The sequence below is a fragment of the Hylobates moloch genome, unplaced genomic scaffold, assembly GCF_009828535.3.
Source record: "Hylobates moloch isolate HMO894 unplaced genomic scaffold, HMol_V3 SCAFFOLD_21, whole genome shotgun sequence".
NCBI classification, from domain to species: domain Eukaryota; kingdom Metazoa; phylum Chordata; class Mammalia; order Primates; family Hylobatidae; genus Hylobates; species Hylobates moloch.
In genome coordinates this window covers 44,307,980-44,317,930 of record NW_026652296.1, presented here as the reverse complement: position 1 = coordinate 44,317,930, position 9,951 = coordinate 44,307,980, and the positions used below count along the sequence as shown (strand labels likewise).

The 9,951-nt window shown below is 42.2% G+C and overlaps 1 long non-coding RNA gene across 1 annotated transcript in view; it reads right to left on the bottom strand.

Annotated features, from left to right (window-relative positions):
- Positions 1 to 567: 567 nt before the first annotated feature.
- Positions 568 to 9,951, bottom strand: part of LOC131382180 (uncharacterized) — a 31,436-nt gene continuing 22,052 nt past the window's right edge. The window contains exon 3 of the long non-coding RNA XR_009211432.1: positions 568 to 700. This is a non-coding gene — a long non-coding RNA (uncharacterized LOC131382180). The remainder of the gene's footprint in view (positions 701 to 9,951) is intronic.

The following is a 9,951-nucleotide window of genomic DNA, read 5'->3' as shown; positions in this document are numbered from 1 at the left end:
AGCTCTGCAACCAGGATCTTCAACTCTGGCCATTCTTGCTCCCTCGTTGTAATCTCTGCTTCTGCCCTGTCTCCTTTAATGTGGGCCCAATCCTGCACCAAGTTGTCGAGGGAAATCTCCCCTCCTCAACTGCTTGGCGGCCTTCTAAAAATAAGCCTTCCAACCTCACCAGGGCTACCATGCTGCTCAGTAATCGTTTCTCTTGTCCTCAGTGCTCCCTATCATTCCATTCTGTAATGCAGCTGCTCCAAGCTTTTACTATTCTTCCGCCTTCTCTCACATTGTCCCCCAGCCCAGCCCCACACTCTCAAGTGAAGGAAGATGGGAGCTCTTTACATTATTTCCTCTCCACAACACTAAATTTACCTAGGTCTTCCCATTTCTGCTAACTCAAAATTATGCTCTCTCTGGTGCTCCCAGTTAGCCTAGTAGGATGCAGGAGAAACCACAGAACTCCACACTGGGCACTTTCCCTCACTTCATTTTATATGGTACAAAATATGTAAGAAAAAATACCATAGGACTTTTGTTGTAATCCTTTAAAAAATAATTAGCAAGCTTTGTGTGTGTGTGTGTGTCAGTCTTATTTATAAAAGTTGTTGCTGAGGGCAGTTACTTCTTTCATATGGATTCCTTCTGGAAGAGATGGACCCTCAGGCCAGGTCACTTCAATTGTGGTCACACCTAAGAAGTCAGGAACCTAGAAGTGAGAGAGATAAGCATCTAGGTTTTTTATTTTTCTTTTGAAATCAAGTCTCACTCTGTCACCCAGGCTGGAGTGCTGTGGCACAATCATGGCTCACTGCAGCCTCAAACTCCTGGGCTCAAGCAATATTCCCACTTCAGCTCCCAAGTAGCTGGGACTACAGGCACATGCCACCACACCCAGTTAATATTTTTACATTTTTTGTAGAGATAGGTCTCACTATGTTTGCCCAGGCTGGTCTTGAACTCCAGGGCTTAAGTGATTCTCCTGCCTCGGCCTCCCAAAGTGCTGGGATTACAGGTGCAAGCCACTGTGCCCAGCTCAGTTCTGTTTTAATTAACTATATAAATTGTACAAAATTTTTATAAAAGTTATCATCTCTTGAGTCACAGTAGGGTGTAAAACATGGCACAGAAAACCCTCTGAAGCCAATTTATTTCTATGTTCATCTATTGCAAGAACCAATTGAGCACAGCAGCAGCCATGATAATAGCTGGCATCTGTGCTTTGGGCTGGTGAAAATAAATTAAATTTGAGGTTGGTCATGAGAGCATGTCAACAGCACCGCCTGTGAATTACTAAAATAAAATTCAAATAAGAGAAAGCAAAAGCCCTTTCCACAGAGCTAAATTAAAGTTTAAATTAAAGCAACAACATTTTTTTCTTGGCAAAAATTTTCTAATTATTTTCTACCTGTAAGGTTTATTTCCATTAATCCTTCCTCTATGCAATTAAACACATGGAAAAATGCACAGTAAAATTTCACTAGTCTAGTTTAAAAGGAAGAGATTGGTTTAACAAGGTTTGCAGTGGGCTTCACAATCAAATGCTTTAAAATGGGTTGACAGAGTGCTGTTTCATTGAGTGTCAGTGTCAGCAAATACTTATAGCTCACCTATTATGTGCGAGATGCAGTATTGAGTGACTTAAACATAAATATCCAAAACAGTCCTCCGAGTTGGGTATTATCATTTACATTTTATAGAGAAAATCACAAAACTTCCTTAATATCTGACATTTGGTAAGTGATAGAGATGGAATGGGTTCTGTTAGGGGTTAGATTTTGTTCTTTCAAAATTCATATGTTGAAATCCTGACTCCATGTACTTCAGAATATGACTGTATTTGGAGAATCAGTCTTTAAAAAGATTACTAAGTTAAGATGAAGTAATTAGGGTGGGTCCTAGAGAAACCAATCCAATTTTCCTCCCAGATGGTATCAAAAAACTGAAACTTCCTAGATCACTGCGTCCAGACAATAAGACACCAGGTCCCTTGTCTGAGCACCTGCTGTCTGTTGACCGACTCTTATATAAACCCTTAACTTTAATTGGTTGGAGAAACAGATTTGAGACTTGCCCCCCATCTCCTGGCTGATGTCACCTGCAATAAAGCCTTTCTTCCTTGGCAACGCTCATTTTCTCAGTGATCGGCTTTCTTTGTGGTGAGCAACCGGACCTAGGCCAAACCCCTGGCGTTTGACAACACTAATCTAATATGACTGGTGACCTTACGAGAAGAGGGGATTATGATACAGACACACAGAAGGCAGATCTTGGGAAGGCACAGGGGGCGGGCGGCCATCTGCAAGCCAAGGAGGGAGGCCTCAGAGGGAACCGATCTGCTGACACCTTGATCTCAGGTTCCTAGCCTCCAGAATTGTGAGAAAATAAATCTTTCTTCTTTAAACCATCTACTCTGTGGTACTTTGCTATGCCAACAATAGCAAATTAACACAGGTTCAAACTCCACTCTCAGCACCAAAATCTATATTAGTTAACTAATGCTGCACAGGAGATTACCACACTGTTAGTGGCTTAAAACAATAAATATTTATTGCCTCACAGTCTCTGTGAATCAGAAATTTGGGAGTGGCTTAAATGGACAGTTCTGGCTCATGGTCTCAGGAGGTTGCAGTTCAAACTGTCACCTGTGGGTGCAGTCATTGGAAGGTTTAACAGGGGCTGGAGAATCTGCTTCCATCATGGCTTCTCCATGGCTGTTAGGAGGAGTCCTTAGCTCTTCCTCACATTGGGTATGCTTCCTAGGACTGCTTGAATATTTTCAGGACTTGGTGGCTTCATGTAATTTAGAATTTAAAATAACAGATTTATCTATTTTCTGACATGGCATCCTTAATTTCCTTTCCAAACTTTCTTCATGAAAGTAGAAAGAAAATTTTACCTAACCTTGACCTCAGGCTGTTTTGGTCCAAATCCTGGCTTTGCTTCTTATTAGGTCTTACAGCTTGGATCATTTTTAAAAACTTTTTTGTGCCTTGGTTTCCTCACCTATAAAATAGGATGATAATAATAATAATTTTATACTAATGTAGCAAGGATTCTGTAAGCGAATACTTGCAACTTATTTACTTCCCAAGACTTGCTTTTCTTTGCGTTCTTTGGATTTTTCCTCCCTTTCCCTTCCTTCCTTCCTTCCTTCCTTCCTTCCTTCCCTCCTTCCTTCCTTCCTGACTTCTCTTTCACCTTGGTCCAACCATTGGTTTCTACCAGACACTGTAGACATGTGTTAATTTGGTTGTATCACTAAGGGCTAAAAAATATCACTGTGAATTGAATGAAACCCAGAGCATAAAAATCCAAGGGTTCTTTCTAAGTCAGCTATTGGTTTTGTGCTTGCTATGGTGTTTGATTGCTCTGTGCTTACTCTTGCTACTTGCTATATGAATATGCATTTATAAAAGGCCCAGGGCATGGGGGTTCAGGCTATATTTTACTCTACTCACCATAAATTCCTGTGAAGTTTATATCTTAAAAAAATTCACTATGAACAGTCAATAGTCACCCTAAATTCAAAGTTATAAAAAAAAATTCAGTTAAAAGACATCAGTAAAGCACATGTTAATTAAGATGAAGGTAAGAAAGCTCAACAAGAAAATGGTGATTAGGTAGGAACAGAACCAAACTAGTCTTTTGTTATTTTCTTTTTAATAGAGAGAGGGTCTTGCTCTCTCACTCAGCCTGGAGTACAGTGGCACAAACATAGCTTATTACAGCCTTGAACTCCTGGGCTCAAGGGATCCTCCAAAGTTGGTGGGACTACAGGTCCACACCGCCACACCCAGGTAATAATTCTTCTTCTTCACTTTTTTTTTTTTTTTTTTTTTTTTTTTTAGTTTCACTATATTGGCCAGAATGGTCTCAAACTCCTAGACTCGGGTGATCCTTCAGCTCTGGCCTCCCAAAGTGCTGGGATAATAGATTCACTCCTGTTAATAGAGGCTAAACGTGGATTATCACTTGATATGGTTTGGCTCTGTGTCCCCACCCAAATCTCATCTTGAATTGTAATTCCCACATGTCTAGGAAGAGACCTGTAATCCCCATGTGTCAAGGAAGGGAGGTGATTGGATCGGGGGTGGGGGGCAGTTTCTCCCATGCTGTTCTTGTGATAGTGAGTGAGTTCTCATGAGATCTGATTGTTTAATAAGTGTTTGGAAATTCCTCCTTCATTCTTCTCTCTCTCCTGCTGCCATGTGAGGAAGGTCCTTGTTCCCTCTTCCACCATGATCATGGGTTTCCTGAGGCCTCCCCAGCCATGTAGAACTGAGTCAACTAAACCTGTTTCCTTTATAAATTACCCAGTCTCCCATAGTATCTTTCCAGTGTGTGAGAATGGACTAATACATCACTTTAATCCAAATTTAACCTTGATGGTAGCTGCATCATATGAAAGGGCTGTGTATTTGGTCCATGTAGGTGCCTATGTCATCAGCGGTTCTGGAGCCTGCAAGTCTTATCTTGGATCGATCTCCAAAAAGAATACTTGCCTACATAAAAGTGAATTCAAGTAGCTTATTTAGCAGGTGATCCCAGGCAGCACTGGTAAGAGAGGTGGGGAGTGAGACAGGAAAGAGAAGGAGGCCAAGGAAGAGTTTGTATTCAGCACATTGTCGCTGTGGGCAACCAGGAATCAGTCCTGATGGTGACCTCTGGGAGACAATATAGAACATGCCTGAGAGCTGTCCAACCAAGTGCAAAGGATCTGGGGTATTAACCTACTGACTCCTGCCAGTTACTGTTTAGAAGCTGTTCCTAGGGAGCATTAGCTCTCCAGCATTCCCAGTGAGCCCCACGCTTGGACTCTCAGGGCTACAGAAAGCCCTCATGCACACAGAGGTGCTATGCTCAGGAATTGTGATTGTGAAGGGGATTGTGAAGGGGGTGCTTCTTTCCTAGAGTCAGGCTCTAATAGATAAAATTTACAGAGATTTATCTTGTTTCTTACTCAATAATTAGTTGATATACAGTGAAAAAACAGGTAAAAGGTATGCAGCCTAAGACACTGTGGTCATTAGGCACAGAGCACAAATATCCAGAAATTCTAAGCAGCAGCCAAGGCCACCTGAGTCATGACTGTGGCTGGTTCCACCCACCACCTTTCTACTTCCCTAATACTGGGAGATCATTTTTCTTCTTCAAACATTGTATCATGTCTTACATGGGATATTTGAAAATATTAGAATTTATTCTTTTTCTGTGCCTGGAGATTTTATAGTTATTTTTCTAGTCTACAAAAGTGCCACAGTTATAGAATACAAGGGTTTTTTAAAATGAATTCTGTACTTGTAGCAAATATTAAAGCCGCAATAAATGTTTTTAGAATTTCCCTGGTCATTCAAATGTGCATCTTCACTAAAGGTCTGTGACAACTGTTTTCCTTTTGAAAAATTATTTTTCTTCTTTTAATTGCCTATGTGAAAATATATGATAGAGAGTTTAATGTTAAAAAGTTCTGGCCGGGCGCAGTGGCTCACGCCTGTAATCCCAGCACTTTGGGAGGTCGAGGCGGGCGGATCACGAGGTCAGGAGATCGAGACCATCCTGGCTAATACGGTGAAACCCCGTCTCTACTAAAAATACAAAAAATTAGCCGAGCAAGGTGGCGGGCGCCTGTAGTCCCAGCTACGCGGGAGGCTGAGGCAGGAGAATGGCGTGAACCCCAGGGGGCAGAGCCTGCAGTGAGCGGAGATCGCACCATTGCACTCCAGCCTGGGTGAAAGAGCGAGATTCCTTCTCAAAAAAAAAAAAAAAAAAAAAGCTCTTAACTGGGGGCAGGGCCAAGATGGCCAACTAGAAGCAATGGAGATCAAAGGCTCCCATTGAAAAAAACCATAATAGCATGTGAATCTTGCACCAGCAACTGAGGTAACCAGGTTCTCTCATCAGAACAGACTAGGTGACTGGCATTACCTGTGGAGAGGAAGGAAGAGCAGTGTGGTGCAGCTGCCCACCTGAGAGGCACACAGGGCAGGGGAGCCCCCACTCCCCAGCCAAGGGAGGTGGTGAGTGAGCATGCTACCCAGCCAGGGAAGCCAGGGAAACTGTGCCTTTTCCACGGAACTGTGCAACCCATGTATTGGAAGATCCCACTCATGAACCCGTGCCACCGGGGCCTAGGGTCCCAACCCTGGAGCCATGCAGATCCTCAACAGTCTCTCAGCCTCTCAGCTAGAATCCACTTAAGCCTGCTGAGTTTCTGCCGGAGAGATGACCAGCACCACAGCTGCAGCTGCCTGCTGTCTAAGCCATTTGAGCTCCTCAGGGGAAGGGCAGCAGCCAGCACTAGGACTGAGAGCTGCCTGACACACTAAGCTCCCTAGGCAAAGGAAGGTCATCATCCATCTCTACAGCTCCAGGCTGTACTTTTCCTCTGCTGGAGCCAGGGAGGCTGGATAGCTTGGTCCTAAGAGGTGTCCCCCATAGCCCAACACACCAGCTGTGGCAGACTACAGCCAGAGTGCCTCTTCAGGCCTGACCCTGACTCATCCCTTCTCACTGGGCAGGGCCTCCCTGCAGGAACTCCAACAACTCCAGCCAGGGGCTCAGGGACAGAACTCTGAGGCCCTAGTGGGAGGAGTGGTTGCAGTTATCTGCAGACCAGAAGACTTAGCCTTTCCTCCTGCTAGTTCTGAAGAATCTGGGCAGCCCAGATGAGTGGGTTTCCCCACAGCAAAGCACACCCCCTCCACCAAGGGACCGTCAAAGTACTTTGTTAAATGAGTCCTGTTCCCCGTGCCACCCAATAGGGGTTGTCAGACACCCTATTCAGGAGTGATCCTACTGGCATCAGGTTGCTGCCTCTGGAGGTCAGAGATCCCAGAGCAGGCACCCACCTTTGTTGTTCTCTAGCCTCCTTGAGTGATATCTCCAAGCACAGGAGCAAACCAAATGAATAGGGCCTAAAGTAAACCCCCAGCAAACCACACCAGCCCTTCAGAAAAGGGACTTGGCCATTGAAAGAAAAACAAACAAACAGAAAGCAACAACAGTATCAACAACAAAAAAAAGTCCCCACAAAACCCCATCCAAGGGTCAGCAGCTTCAAAGATCAAAACCAGACAAACTCATGAGATGAGAAAGAATCAATGAAAAAATGCAGAAAACCCAAAAGGCCAGAGCTCCTCTTCTCCTCCAAATGATTGCAATGTCTCTCCAGGAAGGGGGCAGAATTGGACAGAGGGTGAGATGGATGAATTGACAGAAGTAGGCTACAGAAGATGGGTAATAGCAAACTCTGCCGAGCTAAAGGAGCATGTTCTAATCCAATGCAAAGAAGCTAAGAACCTTGATAAAATGTTAGAGGAGCTGCTAACTAGAATAACCAGTTTAGAGAGGAACATAAATGACCTGATGGAGCTGAAAAACACAGCATGTTAACTTTGTGAAGCATACACAAGTATCAATAGCCGAATCGACCTAGCAGAAAAAAGGATATCAGAGTTTGAAGACCATCTTGCTGAAATAAGGAATGTAGACAAGAATAGAGAAAAAAAAATGAAAAGGAACAAATAAGGCCTTCAAGAAATATGGAACTATGTAAAAACACTGAACCTACGATTGATTGGAGTACCTGAAGGAGACGGGGAGAATGGAAACAAGCTCAAAAACACACTTCAGGATATTATCCAGAAGAACTTCCCCAACCTAGCAAGACAGGCCAACATTCAAATTCAGGAAATACAGGGAATACCCCTAAGATACTTCATAAGAATATCAACCCCAAGATACATAATCATCAGATACTCCAAGGTTGAAATGAAGGAAAAAATGTTAAGGGCAGCCAAAGAGAAAGGCCAGGTCATCTATAAAGGGAAGCCCATCAGACTAACAGCAGACCTCTCTGCAGAAACCCTACAAGCCAGAAGAGAGTAGGGGCCAATATTCAACATTCTTAAAGAAAAGAATTTTCAACACAAATTTCATATCCAGCCAAACTAAGCTTCACAAGCAAAGAAGAAATAAAATCTTTTCCAGACAAGCAAATGCTGAGGGATTTCATCACCACCAAGCCTGCCTTGCAAGAGCTCCTAAAGGAAGCGCTAAATATGGAAAGGAAAAGCAAGTACCAGCCACTGCAAAAACACACCAAAATATAAAGACCAATGACACTATGAAGAAACTGCATCAACTAGTGTGCAAAATAACTAGATAGCATCATGATGACAGGATCAAATTTACATATAACAATACTAACCTTAAATGAAAATGGGCTAAATGCCCCAATTAAAAGATACAGACTGGCAAATTAGATAACGAGTCAAGAACCTTTGGTGTGCTGTATTCAGGAGACCCATTTCACATGCAACGACACACATAGACTCAAAATAAAGGGATGGAGAAAAATTTACTGAGCAAATGGAAAGCAAAAGAAATCAGGGGTTGCAATGCTAGTCTGTGACAAAACAGACTTTAAACCAACAAAGATTGAAAGAGACGAAGGGCACTACATAATGGTAAAGGGATCAATTCAACAAGAAGAGCTAACTATCCTAAATACATATGCACCTAATACAGAAGCACCCAGATTCATAAAACAAGTTCTTAGGGACTTACAAAGAGACTTAGATTCCCATACAATAATAGTGGAAGACGTTAGCACCCCACTGTCAATATTAGAGAGATCAACGAGACAGAAAATTCACAAGGATATTCAGGACTTGAACTCAGCTCTTGATCAAGTGTACCTAATAGATACCTACAAAACTCTCCACCCAAATCAACAGAATATACATTCTTTTCAGTGCCACATGGCACTTACTCTAAAATCAACAACACAATTGGAAGCAAAACGCTCCTCAGAAAATGCAAAAGAACTGAAATCATAACAAACAATCTTTCAGATCACAGTGCAATCAAATTAGAACAGGATTAAGAAACTCACTCAAAACCACACAATTACTTGGAAATTGAACAACCTGCTCCTGAATGACTCCTGGGTAAACAACGAAATCAAGGCAGAAATCAGTAAGTTCTTTGAAACCAATGAGAACAAAGAGACAATGTAACAGAATCTCTGGGAAACAGCTAAAGCAGTGTTAACATGGAAATCTATAGCACTAAATGCCCACATCAGAAAGCTAGAAAGATCTCAAATCGACACCCTAACATCACAATTAAAAGAACTAGAGAAGCAAGAGTAAACAAATCCAAAAGCTACCAGAGCACAAGAAATAACTAAGATCAGAGCAGAATCAAAGGAGATAGAGACAAGAAAAACCCTCCAAAAAATAAATGAAACCTGAAGCTGTTTTTGGAAAAAATTAACAAAATAGACAGACCACTAGCTAGAATAATAATGAAGCAAAGAGAGAAGAATGAAATAGACACAATTAAAAAAAACGATAAAGAGGATAGCACCACAGACCCTAGAGAAATACAAACTACCATCAGAGAACACTATAAATACCTCTATGCAAATAAACTGGAAAATCTAGATGAAATGAATAAATTCTTAGACACATACACCCTCCCAAGACTAAACCAGGAAGAAGTGAAACTCCTGAATAGACCAATAACAAGCTCTGAAGTTGAGGCAGTAATTAATAGCCTACCAACCAAAAATAAAGCCCAAGACCAGATGGATTCACAGCTGAATTCTACTAGAGGTATAAAGAGGAGCTGGTTCCATTCCTTCTGAATCTATTCCAAACAATTGAAAAGGAGGGACTCCACCCTAACTCATTTTATGAAGCCAGCATCAACCTGACACCAAAACCTGGCAGTGATACAACAACAACAAAACAAACTTCAGGCCAATATCCCTGATGAACATCGATGCAAAAATTCTCAATAAAATACTGGCAAACCGAATCCAGCAGCACATCAGAAAACTTATCCACCACGATCAGATCAAGTCAGCTTCATCCCTGGGATGCAAGGCTGGTTCAACATATACAAATCAATAAACATACTCTATCACATCAACAGAATGAAAGACAAAAA